This window comes from Ursus arctos, unplaced genomic scaffold (genome assembly GCF_023065955.2).
Source record: "Ursus arctos isolate Adak ecotype North America unplaced genomic scaffold, UrsArc2.0 scaffold_20, whole genome shotgun sequence".
Lineage (NCBI taxonomy): Eukaryota > Metazoa > Chordata > Mammalia > Carnivora > Ursidae > Ursus > Ursus arctos.
The window spans coordinates 4,681,115-4,695,159 of record NW_026622875.1 but is presented as its reverse complement, the minus strand read 5'-3'; the positions used below and the strand labels follow the sequence as shown (position 1 = coordinate 4,695,159).

Sequence of the window (14,045 nt, the reverse complement as noted above, 5' to 3'; positions counted from 1 at the left end):
GTCTACTTTTAAAATTTGGATTTGACCAATTAATTAAAATTAGAAGTGTTGTTTATATTGTTATAAGAAATATTAATTCTTGTAAGTCTTAACTGAGACTTCTACAGAAATGATTGCTATACAATGTATCAAATGTCAACAGTAGTATAGCAAGAAAATAAGTGGTCATAAATAATTACACAGCAAAAGGAAAAATCAACAAGGTGAAAAGACAACCTACGGACCAGGAAAAAATATTTGCAAACCATACATCTGATAAAGGGTTAATATCCCAAATCTATCAAGAACTCATCCACGTCAATAGCAAAAACCCAAATAATCCAAGTAAAAAATGGGCATAAGATCTGCACAGACATTCTTTCCAAAGAGAATATACGAATGGCCAGCAGGTACATGCAAAGATGCTCAACGTCACTAATCGTCAGGGAAATGCAAATCCAAACCACAGTGAGGTGTCACCTCGTGACTGCTAAAGTGGGTGTCATCAAAAAGACAAGAGATAACAAATGTCGGTGAGGATGTGGAAAAAAGGGAACCCTTGTGCTCTGTCGGTGGGATTGCAAACTGGTACAGGTACTGTGGAGAGCAGCATGGGGCTTCCTGCAAAAAATTAAAAATAGAACCACCATATGATCCAGCAATCCTACTTCTGGAGATATATCCAAAGGAAACAAAAACATTAACTTGAAAAGATATCTGCGCCTCCATGTTCATTGCAGCATTATTTACAATATATATATATATGAATATATGTATATATCATACACAATATATATATGAAAATTATTCAGCCATAAGAAAACAGGGGAATCCTGTCATTTGTGCAAACATGGATGACCCTTGAAGGCATTACGCTAAAAGAAATAAGTCAAACAGAGAAAAACAAATACTGAATGATCTCACTTATATGTGGAATCCAAAAAAATAACAACAACAACAAAAAAAAACCCAAGCCAAATTTATAGAAAAAAAGAACAGATTTGTGATTACCAGAGGTGGGGGGTGGGGAGAGGGGGAATTGGAAGAAGGTGGTCAGAACTTCCAGTTACAAGATAAATAATTAGTAAGGATGTAATGTACAACACGGTGACGATAGTTAATCTTGCTGTATGATATATAGGAAAGTTGTTAAGAGAGTAAATCCTGAGAGTTCTCATCATAAGGAAAACAATTGTTTTTCTTTTCCTTTTTATTCTGTATGTGATGATGGATGCTAGCTAAAATTATTATGGTAATCATTTCACAATATATGTAAGTCAAACCATTTTGTGATGCACCTTAAATTTATACAATGATATTAATTGCATCTCAATAAAACTAGAAACAACAAAAAGAATTTAACCAGTAGTAATAATCCAGACTCCCTTTTCAAAGATTCTGCATACACAAAGAATGGGAAAATATCATTATAAGATTTTGCATCATACAAAAGCATTTGATCCTAATTCATCATCATCAACACCCCTTTCTTCTCCAGTAGTGATGGACCTAGGTTCTCTCATGTCAGTTCAGTAGGTTTATTACGTGAGCCATAACGCACCCATGTGTGCAGGGTAGGTACTGAATGCCAACATCTGCGGAAGGCTGCTTTAGTAAGACACAGGATTTCAGTGTTGTAATCATTTACTAGGCTTTTCCTTCTTTTTTTCTGAGATGGATCATGCTATCCTCCTGGTGTTTTTTTCTCCAGGTGGAATGGATGAGTTGCAAGGTAGCCAAGTCGTGTCCCTGGCTGCTAGGAGAGGCGATAACCGAGGTGAGGCCCGAAAGCCATTCTGACCCCGTGTGCTCCCAGGGGCGGGATGACGTCGGATGCTCTGGCGGCAGCAGCTTGCCGACACAGACCAGTTTCTCTAGCATCGCCCTGCAGTACCTTCACCTTTAGCTGAAACTGCCGATCCTGCCCCAACAGGGCAGTCCCAGCCTCAGCTGGGCTACGCTCTCGCCTGCGGCTGTAGTGTGTTGATTTTCATTGCTGCGTAGCATTCCATGGTGTGACCGTGCCGCAATTTATTTATCCATTTCACTGTTGATGGATGATTTTTAAATGTTTGCCATTTCACCAGGTTGCGTCTCCACACAGGGTTCAGAAGAGTTTTGTCGGATGAATGGATATTGAGTAGTGATGTGGGATAATACTGGAAAGTGAATTCGTGCCATATTGTGGAAAATGTAAAAGTCTGGTAAAAAGTTCGCAGTAATTTCTTAGGCAAGAAGATTTAGGGGGAAGAGGTTAAAAGCATGAACTATGGTGGGGATGCCTGGCTGGTAAAGCATGCCACCCTTGATCTTGCGGTCGTGAGTTCGAGCCCCATATTGAGTATGAAGTTCACTTAAAAAAAAAAAATCATGACCTATGGAGCCAGACTATTTGGGTTTAATGGCCAGTTCTACTTACTAGCACTTTTTAGCTGTGTAACCTGGAGCAACTTACCTAATATCTCTGCCTCAATTTCTTGATCTTGGGGTCGTGAGTTCGAGCCCCATATTGAGTATGGAGTTCACTAAAAAAAAAAAAAAAAATCATGACCTATGGAGCCAGACTATTTGGGTTTAATGGCCAGTTCTACTTACTAGCACTTTTTAGCTGTGTAACCTGGAGCAACTTACCTAATATCTCTGCCTCAATTTCCTTCTCTAAAACAATGGGTGTCATAGGGAGACTGTAAAGATTAAATGAGTGAATAGTTAGAAATCGCTTGGGCCAGGATCCAGCACACGGAAAATCGTACAGCAGTGATTGTGAAGTAGAACGAAGGTCTCCACTGTTGGTGTTTGAACAGGAAGTGGTATTGTTGGAGCAGAGTGAGAGGCTGGACCAGAGTTCCAGCTACGGTGACTGTTCTTATCAGGAGGCTGATGGCCACTGACCCAAGGGGTGTTACCTGTGTCAGAAACGCTAGCGAGCAACTCACAGGCCGAGAAACTGCTTGAAAATGGGCCTGGCAAAACCATAGTTCAGATTCCATTCTCTGCCTCAGCAGAAAAGCTGTGAGTGGGTGGTTTGGAATTATGACCTGTAATTAGAGAACTTTCATCTTTTATAACCATCAGTTAACGAACGGACGGTAGTTAGAGAGGCGGAATTCCAGACCAGCAGAAGAGGGATTTTTTTCCTTCCCACTGAAATGACACAATGCAAGAGTCTCCCTCTGCCCCCTGGTCTCTTGAGATTTGCAGGAATTTCCAGCAGAAGTTTCCTGCCGTGACGTTGTCTACATTGTGCTAGGTTATCCCGCTGGAGCCAAACTACAGAACAGTGAATATGTAGGAGTCTGGGAAGAAACAGATGCTACACTCCAACTGCGTAATTTGAAAAGAGTTTAAGAAAAGGACCGTTTTACAGAATTAGGAGATCTAACAAAGGTAGTGAAGAACCCTGAGACTTGCGAACTTGGGAAGATCTGACCACCCTAGACCTGGTCAGGGAGAGCTCACCAGCACCCAGAGAGGGCTGAGGACAGAAGCTGTGGGCTTTGGTACAAGGGACATCCAACCAGTGGTTCCCTGGTAAGGAGGGAACTGTGAGAATGCATCCTGGACATTCCTCTTACCCCACCCTCCCCACTCTGCCAGTTTGCCCATTGGTGGAACTTTCCTGGAAGCCGGAAGTCACAGGAGTCCACTGACACAGTTCATTAAGGTCAGCCTTCCCAAGACACAGAGCAGATGGAGTCCATGGAGGCTTGGACCTCAAGGGATAAATAATGGGTGTCCCACAGAAACAGAAAACCATGGCATTGGCCAAGCAGCCATTTTGCTACTTTCAGGGTCAACGTAATCTCATAAAACAGCTATGATTAATATGAATAGTAATAATTGGCACAGTAAAAACGTGCCTTTTGTCTACTGGGCACCCCCTGTGCCAGGCACGCGCTCAGTACTTTGCATGCTTTAGTTCGCCAAATCTTCACAATATTCCCATAGTTAGTGTCACTGCTATTTTGCAGATTAGGAAAACTGAGGCATTAGGGAATTAATGGACTAGCCCTAAGGACCATAGTGCAAAGGAAGCACCTGAATCAAAATGGAGTCCCATGCTTTCTGAAGCCGAAGTTCATGCCCTTCTTACCACTTGAGTAATCTACCGATCCTTTTATTTACACATTCAGTTCAAGTGTTTCCTACTCAGTTAGGTGAATCTATTTATATATACATTGAAACAATACGGAAATTATAAAGTCAAAGTTCAATTTAGTCCTTCCCATCTCTCTCCCTTAAAATATTTCCCTTCTCAGAAGTTCTCAGAAGTCTGTTAATGGTGTGGTATGTCTCCTTTCAAACTCTTTTTTCTATGCGTTCACAAATTTACATGTACATATGTAGCTATTCTATTTTTACATAAATAAGATTGTTTTGTTTATAATTTTCTTCAACTTCTAAAAAATTAACTGATTTTTTATTGATGTATAGTTGACACGCAATGCTCCATTAGTTTCAGGTGTCCAACAGAGTGGTCTGACATCTCTAGACATTATGCTCGGGGCACCCGGGTGGCTCAGTCAGTTGAGCGTCCGACTCTTGGTTTCGGCTCAGGTCATGATCTCAGGATTGTGAGATCAAGCCCCGGGTTGGGCTCCACAGTGGGTATGCAGCCTGCTTAAGATTCTCTCTCTGCCCCTCCCCTCCTCTAAAAAAAAATAATAAAACATATGCCAAGCTCACCACAAGGATAGCTGCCGTCTGTCACCATATGACACCACTACAAATACCATTGATTATATTCCCTATGCTGTACATTTCATCCTCATGGTTTATTCATTCCGTAACTGGAAGTCTGTACCTCCTACTCCCCTTCACCCATTTTGCTGACTTTTTTTTACCCTGGCTTTTTTCTCCTACTTTGGAACCCTCCATACCATAGTGACTTGAATTATTTTATGTGGTAGCTTAAATATGTACAGATATATAAGTACGTATAAAACCCCCTCGTGCTTCTAGGTCATACACAACTATAAAACCCAAATGAATTAAGAACCAACAAAATTTCAAAATAAAGCATTAATGTAATGCAGCTTAATGTAATTGAAATGATAGATGGCTGGGTTAACAGCAGGATTATGTTTTATTTTTTAGTTGTTGACTTGATCCTTTGGATTTTGAGCACGATGGCCCGTTTTTTATGTCATCATCATCATCATTATTTTTAGTTTTCCTTTTAAACAATAAACACTATACTCTCTTTTGATCCTATGACCAATCAATGTAATAGAGCATGCCAAAACATACTGAAAATTTTACAAAGGACTACTGAACACAAATATTTTCCATGTGTCTCTATAATAACACGTTCTGACAATAAACCTTTACAAGCTGATTGGTACAGAAAATGAGCTTGCTTCCTGAATGGTACTAACAATCATACCCTTACATCTGAACTACCGTGCGTAGTGTGACCTGACTCTCCAACCGTTGTTCAGCTTTTGCATAGCGCAAGATGAGGTAATTTGGCCTCCAGTTGAACTTGGTGCCTCGTTTCCATTCTAGATCTGTCTCAATTCTTTCCTCATTAGCCTCGTGCTTTAGAGTATGTTACCACATTTTCATGATGTCATGTCAGAATCCCAGCTGTTAAGTAACTTAAGAAACTACAGAAAATGTCTTTCAATTTTGAGTATCATTGCAAATATCAAGATTTATCATTATAATTGGCTAAAATAAATCATTTAGGGACACCTGGGTTGCTCAGTCAGTTAAGCGTCTGGTCATGATTCCAGGGTCCTGGGATGGAGTCCTGCATCGGGCTCCTTGCTCAGGAGGGAGCCTGTTTCTCCCTCTGCCTGCTGCTTCTCCTGCTTGTGCTCTGTCTCTCTCTCTGTGTCCGACAAATAAATAAAGTCTTCTAAAAAATAAATAAAATAAGTCATAATAATAGCAGCTATGTTGTCATTTGGGTATGAAGATGTGCCAGCTCAAATGCATCCAGTTATGTCTATTAACACATAAAAGTTAAATGCTGTCCTTTCATATGATCAGGTGATAATAAGCTGATTGCAAACAGCAGGGCAAATATGCAGACACTGGAATTAGTGGCAGTTTGTGGGTATTAAGTGGTCATCCAGACTGAACTAGAATATGCCTATTATTTTCTCAAGAGTTTCAACCATATGAAAATAAAGAATTAAAATAACCCCAAGGTATTTGTGGGTCTACTTCCCTCTCCCCGGTTACGTGTTAGTGAACATCCACAGTTTAAGAGCCACTGTGCACTATGCTTTATGTTTCTGCGTGGGGTATAAAGGCAATCAGGATTGGGGGCAAGGACGAAAGAATTGCTAGAGCCAAGAATTTATAGAGTTTCTGTCTGCTGCTGGTAAGGAAGTTGATGTTAAGAAAGGGATACTGTGGTCTGTGTGGGTTTCTGCCTCCCCAGTCCCCAACCCAAGAAAGTATTTATCCTTTCTTCAGATAGGCTTAGACTGAATTCTTTCTGTGGATGTCTAGGGCCTGAAAGACTGATGTCAACCTTCCAAGTTACCACTCCTCTAGTTGGTACTGTGGCTTGAGACCCTTGTTTCCTGTTCCAAGATATACTCATTTCTGTAAAACGTAGGAGGGAAATCAATAATGGTGGTTGTATGGTAATGGCCTCATAAATGTATAACTCACCCAGGTGGCATGAGTGCCAGAAATGTGTTTTGTTTCTAGATCTTTTCTTGTGATTCAATATGGGTATATCCCATTGAAAGAAAAGTGTCCCCTTAAAATGCTACTTTTTCAGACTAGCCAATAGTTAAGAAAAATACAAAGGGTTAATTTTTCCTTTTTTCTCTCCTTCTCCCTCCTTCCCTCCTTACTTTTCCCCCCTCTCCTCTCTTAGTCCTTCTCTCCTTCCTCCTTCTTCATTTTTCTGGAAGATACCCTTTAGGTTACCTCCTTTGACTCGGAAGTATGAGAAAGACATTCCCAAGTTGATAGATTTCATTGAGGCAGAGCTATTGCTAGACAAGGATCTCTAAGACTCCCAGAACAGTGCTCGCCATACTAAGCATCTGCTAAGGAGCATAAATCAATAATATATTAATGAACACTGAGCCTTATAGAATAATTTATCCAATTAATAAATATAGAAGGAATGAGGGAAATCTAAAATCAACATTGGGCAAATACCATGGTAATAACAGTTGCAGGCAAGATCCACTGATGGATAGTCAGTGGGTGAAAGTTGGAGTAGAAACAGGTTATTAGCAAAATCTCAAAGTATCTCCCCCATTGTATTTATCAGTTATAAAGGAAAAATAGTAACTTGCAATGGAGAAGCCCAGCAGATGCCACAGTAACCAAGTGGCCAAGGTCAATGTCACTGGCACTGAGACGTATTAATATCACATACCCCTTGATATCACATACCCCTTCATATACCGAGGACAAATCACTTTTGTAGTAATCTTGTCAAAAAGGCATAAAACCTCTGTTTAATCATGAGAAAACACCAGATAGATCCAAACTGAGGAATATTCTACAAAATACCTGTCTAGTACTCATTAAAAAGTCAAGGTCATGAAAGACAAGGATAGACTGAAGAACTGCCACAGGTTAGAGGAAACTAAGGAGACAACCGAATGCAATATGGGGTCCTGTATCAGTTCCAGAACAGCAAAAGGACATTAAAGGGGCAGAGTAAATACATTCAAGGAAGAGCTGTAGTTCAGTCAATAGTATCGTGCCATGATTCATTCCTGGTTTCGATCCTTGTGTTATGGTTGTACAACATATGAACATTAAGAGAAGCTGGGTGAAGGGTGTACGGAAATTCTCTGTACTGTTTTTCCAACTTTCTGGCAAGTCTAAAATTATTTTATTTATTTATTTTTTAAAGATTTATTTATTTTAGAGAGAGAGAGAAAGAGAGAGTGGGGGAGGGGCAGAGGAAGAGGGAGAGAGAATCTCGGGCAGACTCACACTGAGTCCTGAGCCCAATGTGGGGCTCTGTCTCACAACCCTGAGGTCAGGACCTGAGCCGAAACCAAGAGTCAGCCACTTAACCGGCTGCGTTGCCTAGGCGCCCCTAAAATTATTTTAAAATAAAAAGTTAAAAACAAGAAGAAAAGAAGAAAAAGTGCTCAGAACAGAGACTCTCTCTTGAGAAGGGTAGAAAAAATTTCAATCTTTAGGGCAAATCTTTAGAGTGTCAGGTGAGTTGGTGGGATAAAGATCTTTGAGAACATTTGTGTATTATAGTTTGTGTGAGGAATTTTATTGATTTTATTTTGTCCTCCCTTTCCCATTTTCTGCCAAAACATCCTGCTTTTCCTTGGTCAGTGTGATTTGAAAATTGTGTTGTATTTTAAATGTTATCATTATAAAATTCTGAGCACACAATTTTTCCTGTTGGGAACTCATTTCAAACTTTTATAGGGAAATAAAATGAGTTTTGCTTCCCCCAGTTATCGGTCGTAGTCTGCTTTTAGGGACTACATCTCATCTTTTAAATGAGTCACAGTTGTATCCAAATCTGATAAAATTAATCAGTCAGCAAATGTCTACTTACTGCTTGCTGAAAACACATAACCGGAGTCCTCAGCAAGCTCACAACCTCTTTGGAGAAACAAGTAAATATAGAGAAAGCAGAGCAAAACCCACAATGAAGCCCTGAATGAGGTTGTGTGGTGCAGAACTTAAGTGCTGTGGAAGGAGAGGGGAGTGGGGGCTTGGAATGGTCACAATAACTTTCCTGCATAAGAAATTATTGCAATATAAAAAAAGGAATTATTTCAATATCAAAACATCAAGTCATACACATTAAGCATATTACAGTTGTTATATGTCAAAGATATCTCAGGAAAGGTGTTAATAAAAATAAATTATTTGATCTCAGTCTTGCCTTGTGGGCAGAATTCTGTAGATGGTGGAGAGGGAAAGGATTTCAGATAGGGAGAGAAGAAGCCAGCCAGCCAGCACTCAAGCGATCCATGCCAAGCACAGCTGGCCTGGCGTAGCCAGTGGATGTTGACCTGAAGTTTGCCCAGTAGCCAATAGCAGGAGAAGGAGGGGGACTGAATTATGGAGATTCTTGAAAACCAGGTCAAGAATATTAGATTGCAAGCCTGTGGCAGGTAGTAGAGTCTTCACATGTTTGGGAATAGGGAGCCTGTTGTAATGACCTAGATGGGACCTGAGGCCTTGCTAGGTTTGCATGTTGATAGTGGGGATGGAGAATGGACATGACACAGAATATACAGGAGACATTCAAGATTTGATAAGTATGAGGGACATGGAGAGGAGTCATAGAGGACTTGAGAACTTTAGGCTCAGGTACGTGGATGCCAGTACTCCCGACACCAGGAAATTCAGGAGGCAAAGGAATTCGGGGGAAATGACATCGTGTTTTATGCCAAGAATTGTGCTAAGTGCTGCATATCTTATCCCAGGGGAGTCTGGTAGAGATAGACTTGTACACTGTGATTGTGGGGAGAGTGAAAAGGCTCTAGGCGCATCAAGGCAGGGCAAGTCTCTCAAGGTGTTGGGACTATGAGACTACAGGTCAGATAAAATATGCAAGATCAGAAAATGTTGAAGCTATCTGCAAGAAATGGTAAGTAAAAGCCAAGATTGGCTAAATCCAATTTTAATGGAAGCAAAAAGGCAGAAGGTCAAGGCTGAGTCTTGCTGAGACACAGAGAGAATAGGAAAAAGTCAAGTATCAGCGACAGGGAGAAAGTACTGGAAAAGTTGCATGAGAATACGTAGTGGTGTCACAGACACTGAAGGGGGAGTTTCAGGGAGTTTGCCAATTGTTTGGGTTTTGAACAGCTTTGAGGCACTGGTTTCAGTGGAGCCAAAATAGCAGAGGTTAGAGGAGCTAGAGAGAAAGTGGAAGCATGAAGCGCTCGTGTGAAAAATATGGTAATAAAAAAAACCCGAAAAATAGGAAAGTAACCAGACAGGGCACCAAGAGAGTGGAACAAAATCTTCTGCATTCATTTACTCCATAAAAAAAAAAGTGCTGATTCAGTTGCCAGGCACTGTGATGGCGACTTCGTATATATTTTCTCTTTTATTCCTCACAACTTTTTGAGTGAATAGCATCTCTTCAGCAAACATTTATTGAGGGCCACTGGGTGCCAGGTAGTGTTTCAGGTGACGGGGATACAATAGCGGACAAAAATAGACAGTTCCTGCCCCCGTGGTACTTATTGTCTAAGGGGAGAATTGACATGAAATAAATTATGTCATGCATTATGAGAAATTGAAAAAGGAACAAGGCGTACTGTTATGGGACTTGTAGTCATTCAAATAGGGCTGTGATCCAGTTCACCTTTGTCCTCTGAACACAAATTTTGCTAAACAAATTAATAAAGGAAAGGCCACGACATCTTTATGAAAAATATTCTTATTTGCAGAGAAGCGTGCAAATGAGCACACTGGGTTTGCTGTCACTCTTAGGGCCACTCTGATTGTGGGCCCTGACGTTAGGTGGCTTCAAGTGAAAATTTGTTCTGCTGCCCTCCCGAGTCTTCTGATTCATCTGACGCACCTTATCAAAGCCAAGAATTAGGCCGAGAGTGTGCTCGGAAAGCAGCGGAGCTGGTGTTTAGCGCTGAGCCTGGGAAGCTGGATGAGGCTGACCGAAGGCCCCCGCCACCCCAGCTCCTGGGGACAGCCTGGAATTTAGAACTCCAGACGTGTCTTACCAGGAGCGGGAACCATGGAGTTTCCAGGCACTATTCCCACGCCAGGCTCTGGAGTTTCCCACTTGGTCTTTTTTTTTTTTTTTTTTCCTTTTTACAGATTTTATTTATTTATTTGACAGAGAGAGAGAGCAAGCAAGCACAAGCAGATAGAGGGAGAGGAAGATGCAGGGAGCCTGATGTGGGGCTCAATCCCAGGACCCTGGGATCATGACCTGAGCTGAAGACAGACGCTTAACCGACTGTGCCCCCCAGGCTCCCCACCTCTGACTGGCTTTATTGTTGTTGTCATTGTTGTTGTTGTTAAGATTTTATTTATTTATTTGAGAGAGAGAGAGAGAGAGAGCACAAGCCGGGGTGGGGGGCGGTGCAGAGGGAGAGGGAGAAGCAGACTCCTCGCTGAACAGGGAGCCCAATACGGGACTCAATCCCAGCACCCTGGGATCACAACCTGAGCCAAAGGCAGACGCTTAACCGACTGAGCCCCCCAGGTGCCCTGGCTTTATTGTTTTTTCTAAGTTGGTTTCTGTCTCTGGAGGAGTGAGGATCCCACCACCATGAATAGGTTTCACTATTTTTTCTCCAACCTTTCCATCTGGGAGGCAGGTAACTTCAAGTTTCCAGGATATATGACCGTCTTTAAATCAGATTGACTTTGGAGCCTGGTTTGAGTGTCCCATTATGGTAATTAACCCAGAGTCAACCCAGGCTTTGAAGAAGTGAGAAGCAACCATGTCCTCCTTGCGATTTCTTCTCTGAGCTTCTCAGTGCTCTCAGGTCTTATAGGTAAATGTGTCTTACTTGTATCTTTGCGTGTCTGTGGAATAAAGTCACCATCATGGTCAGGTTGGAAGTTATTCATTATTACAATTAATTTGGAAAATATGGCTGTCGGATGAAAGGCACGATCACTGAACCAGAAACAAATAAAAACAGGGTTCCAGTGCAGTCCCTTGTTATTTTCTTTGATCAGCGGGCTGTCCTGTTGGCCCAACCATCCTTAAACTAGGGCTCAGCGTGTGTACATAGAACCAATCTTTATTTGTCGGAAACTCACCAAAATCTAGCATCTTCTCCTTCATATCCTCATGGAGTTACCGGCTCATTACTTTTGGTTTATTGGAAAGTCTGAAGCTCTTGCCTGTAAGAGGGAACAATTTCCCTCACTCTCTGGTGCCCTGAAATATTTTCTCTATTCCTAATCAAGAATTTTATTAAATCATTCCCTCCCTTTCTAACAACCCAAGAACATCACCTGGAAGTGACATTTTAAGCCTTCCGTATGTAAAGGAAGTTACCACAGTTAGGATAGGACTGCACTTTATTCTTGGACATAACTTAATGGGGTTGTTTTGTTTTTGGTTTTGATTTTTTTTAGTTTTGGGGAGGGATGGTCAATTACATTTATGAAATAATGTATTTAAGAGGGGGGCTGCATGACTCAGTTGGTTAAGCATCTGATTTTGGCTCGGGTCATGACCTCAGGGTCCTGGGATGGAGTCCTGTGTCCAGCTCCCTTCTCAGTGGGGACAGTGGGGAGTCTCCTTCTCCCTCTGCCTCTGCCCTTGCCCCTGCTCATGTCTCTCTCTCAAATAAATAAATAAAATCTTTAAAAAAAAAGAATGTATTTTAGGGTCCAAGCAATGTAACTAACTGGAATGGGAGAATGTTTATATTGGAGAATAAACTGATTTTAAGGTGGCCGATTGCTATTTATTCTTTAATATGTAACTCAGGCATCATCTCAGGTAGAAAGCCTCTGAATTTTCCCATGTCCACCCAAGACACTGGCTGGGCAAACCAGGATGTATGGTCACCCGCTGTAAAATTCTGTCTAAATCTCAAAGTGCTTAACCACATGCATTGATTTCTGGCAGTCACATGGAATCAGTAAATAACAGAATGCAAAAAAAAAAAAAGTATGATATAGGGGGATGATTGATACAGATGTTCAGAAGAAGATACCATTTCATCTGATGGTTAAGCACATTTCCTCTGGTGCAGCCTCAGTTCAAATTCCAGCTCTCTCAGTGATTGTGTAACCTGGAACAAGTCCCTTCTACGATCTGTGCCTCAGCTTGCCCCCTCTGTAGAATGGGGATAATAATAGTATCTCCCTAAAGGGATCGCTGTGAGGATTAAGTTAATTACCTATGCAAAGTGCTTAGATGGTGCCGGATGCACAGTACATGCTACAAATGTTACCATTTATTATCGTGGCATAAGGTTGGCCAGGTAGAAGAAGGTAGAATTGAACTGGAGCATCCCGGTAAGTGTGACTGGGTAAAGACGGCTATATGCCGGTGTGTGTGTACACAGTTTTCATATGGCTATAAAGATGAGCACTTAGGTGGTGTACACATTTGTTTTCATTTTATTTCTGCTGGTCTCCTTCCACTGTATTGGGTTGGGACAGTAATTCTCTGGGGTTCGGCCCAGTGGAAATTAAGCTTCACTTTGCTTCTGACCTCCTGATAGACACTGATAAGTTGATAATGGATTTCTTATCAGTGATCTCATATAGCCTCAGAATGCTTCTCAACACGCCCTCCAGGAAGGCCCTGCCAGTAACTGAAGAACCAAAAAAGGCAAAACCATATGTACCATTCCCAGGTGAGTGCCTCATCTCACAGCAGTGAAACCTGGAGCCTAGAGAAGCGAAGGGACCTGCCCAAGGGAACACACAGCTACCGGAGCAAGAACGAGAACTTGGGTTTTTCTGCTCTCCGATTGGCATTATCTTTTCATCATCCATCACCGGTATTCATTTTTCTATTACACATTATCACTTGGTTAACTTATTTCCAATTAGAATGGCTTCTGTCACCAACTACATTGGTATAGCTTTAGATGGCTTAAAAATACGCATGTGTGCGTGTGTGTGTGTGTGTGTGTGTGTGTGTGTATTGTCATAAGGTCAAAAATAACAGAAGTAAAAGCAGGGATCACCTCAGTAGTAGTTAGTAAAAGTTTATTGTGCACACACCAAAAAGACAGTTCTCAAACCGAGAGCACTCAAACCAGAACCTGGAATGAGACTCCGAGGTGTATTGTTATAAAACAATTTATACAGTAGAAAGGCAGTGACTCTGTATTCTTCACAGTGACTGGATTATAATATTATAATTTTCTGAAATGATGGGGAATTGGTTAGTGGTTACCTCATATCAACTGCGGGAAACTGTTGTGTTTATCATTTCCGGAGGCATAAGCAAGAAATGACCTAGTCAGGTTAGTCCTGCAACATGAGCTGAATTAAGTTTGCTTCTATGACTAAACTGGTTTTGTCTGCTCAGGGAATTTTTAAGGCTGGTCTCCGTTTGTTTTTGACTTTTAACAATCTCCTATGTTATGTACCTATTACGTGAAAGACGGGTAGCCGCGAGTAATTAAAACAAGGAGGCGAGGTACAGT

The 14,045-nt window shown here is 41.4% G+C and overlaps 1 protein-coding gene across 3 annotated transcripts in view; it reads left to right on the top strand.

The window, feature by feature from the left end:
- OTOL1 (otolin 1) overlaps nucleotides 1–14,045 on the top strand; it is a 197,276-nt gene that overhangs the window by 52,858 nt on the left and 130,373 nt on the right. Inside the window, exons 10-11 of one of the 3 annotated variants that reach the window (XM_057316067.1) lie at nucleotides 1,691–1,756; nucleotides 10,754–13,391. The gene's annotated coding sequence lies outside the window, so the exon portion shown is untranslated. Of the gene's footprint in view, nucleotides 1–1,690; nucleotides 9,585–10,753; nucleotides 13,392–14,045 lie in introns of those variants that run through there. The other 2 variants (XR_008960687.1, XR_008960688.1) reach the window with 2 other exon arrangements.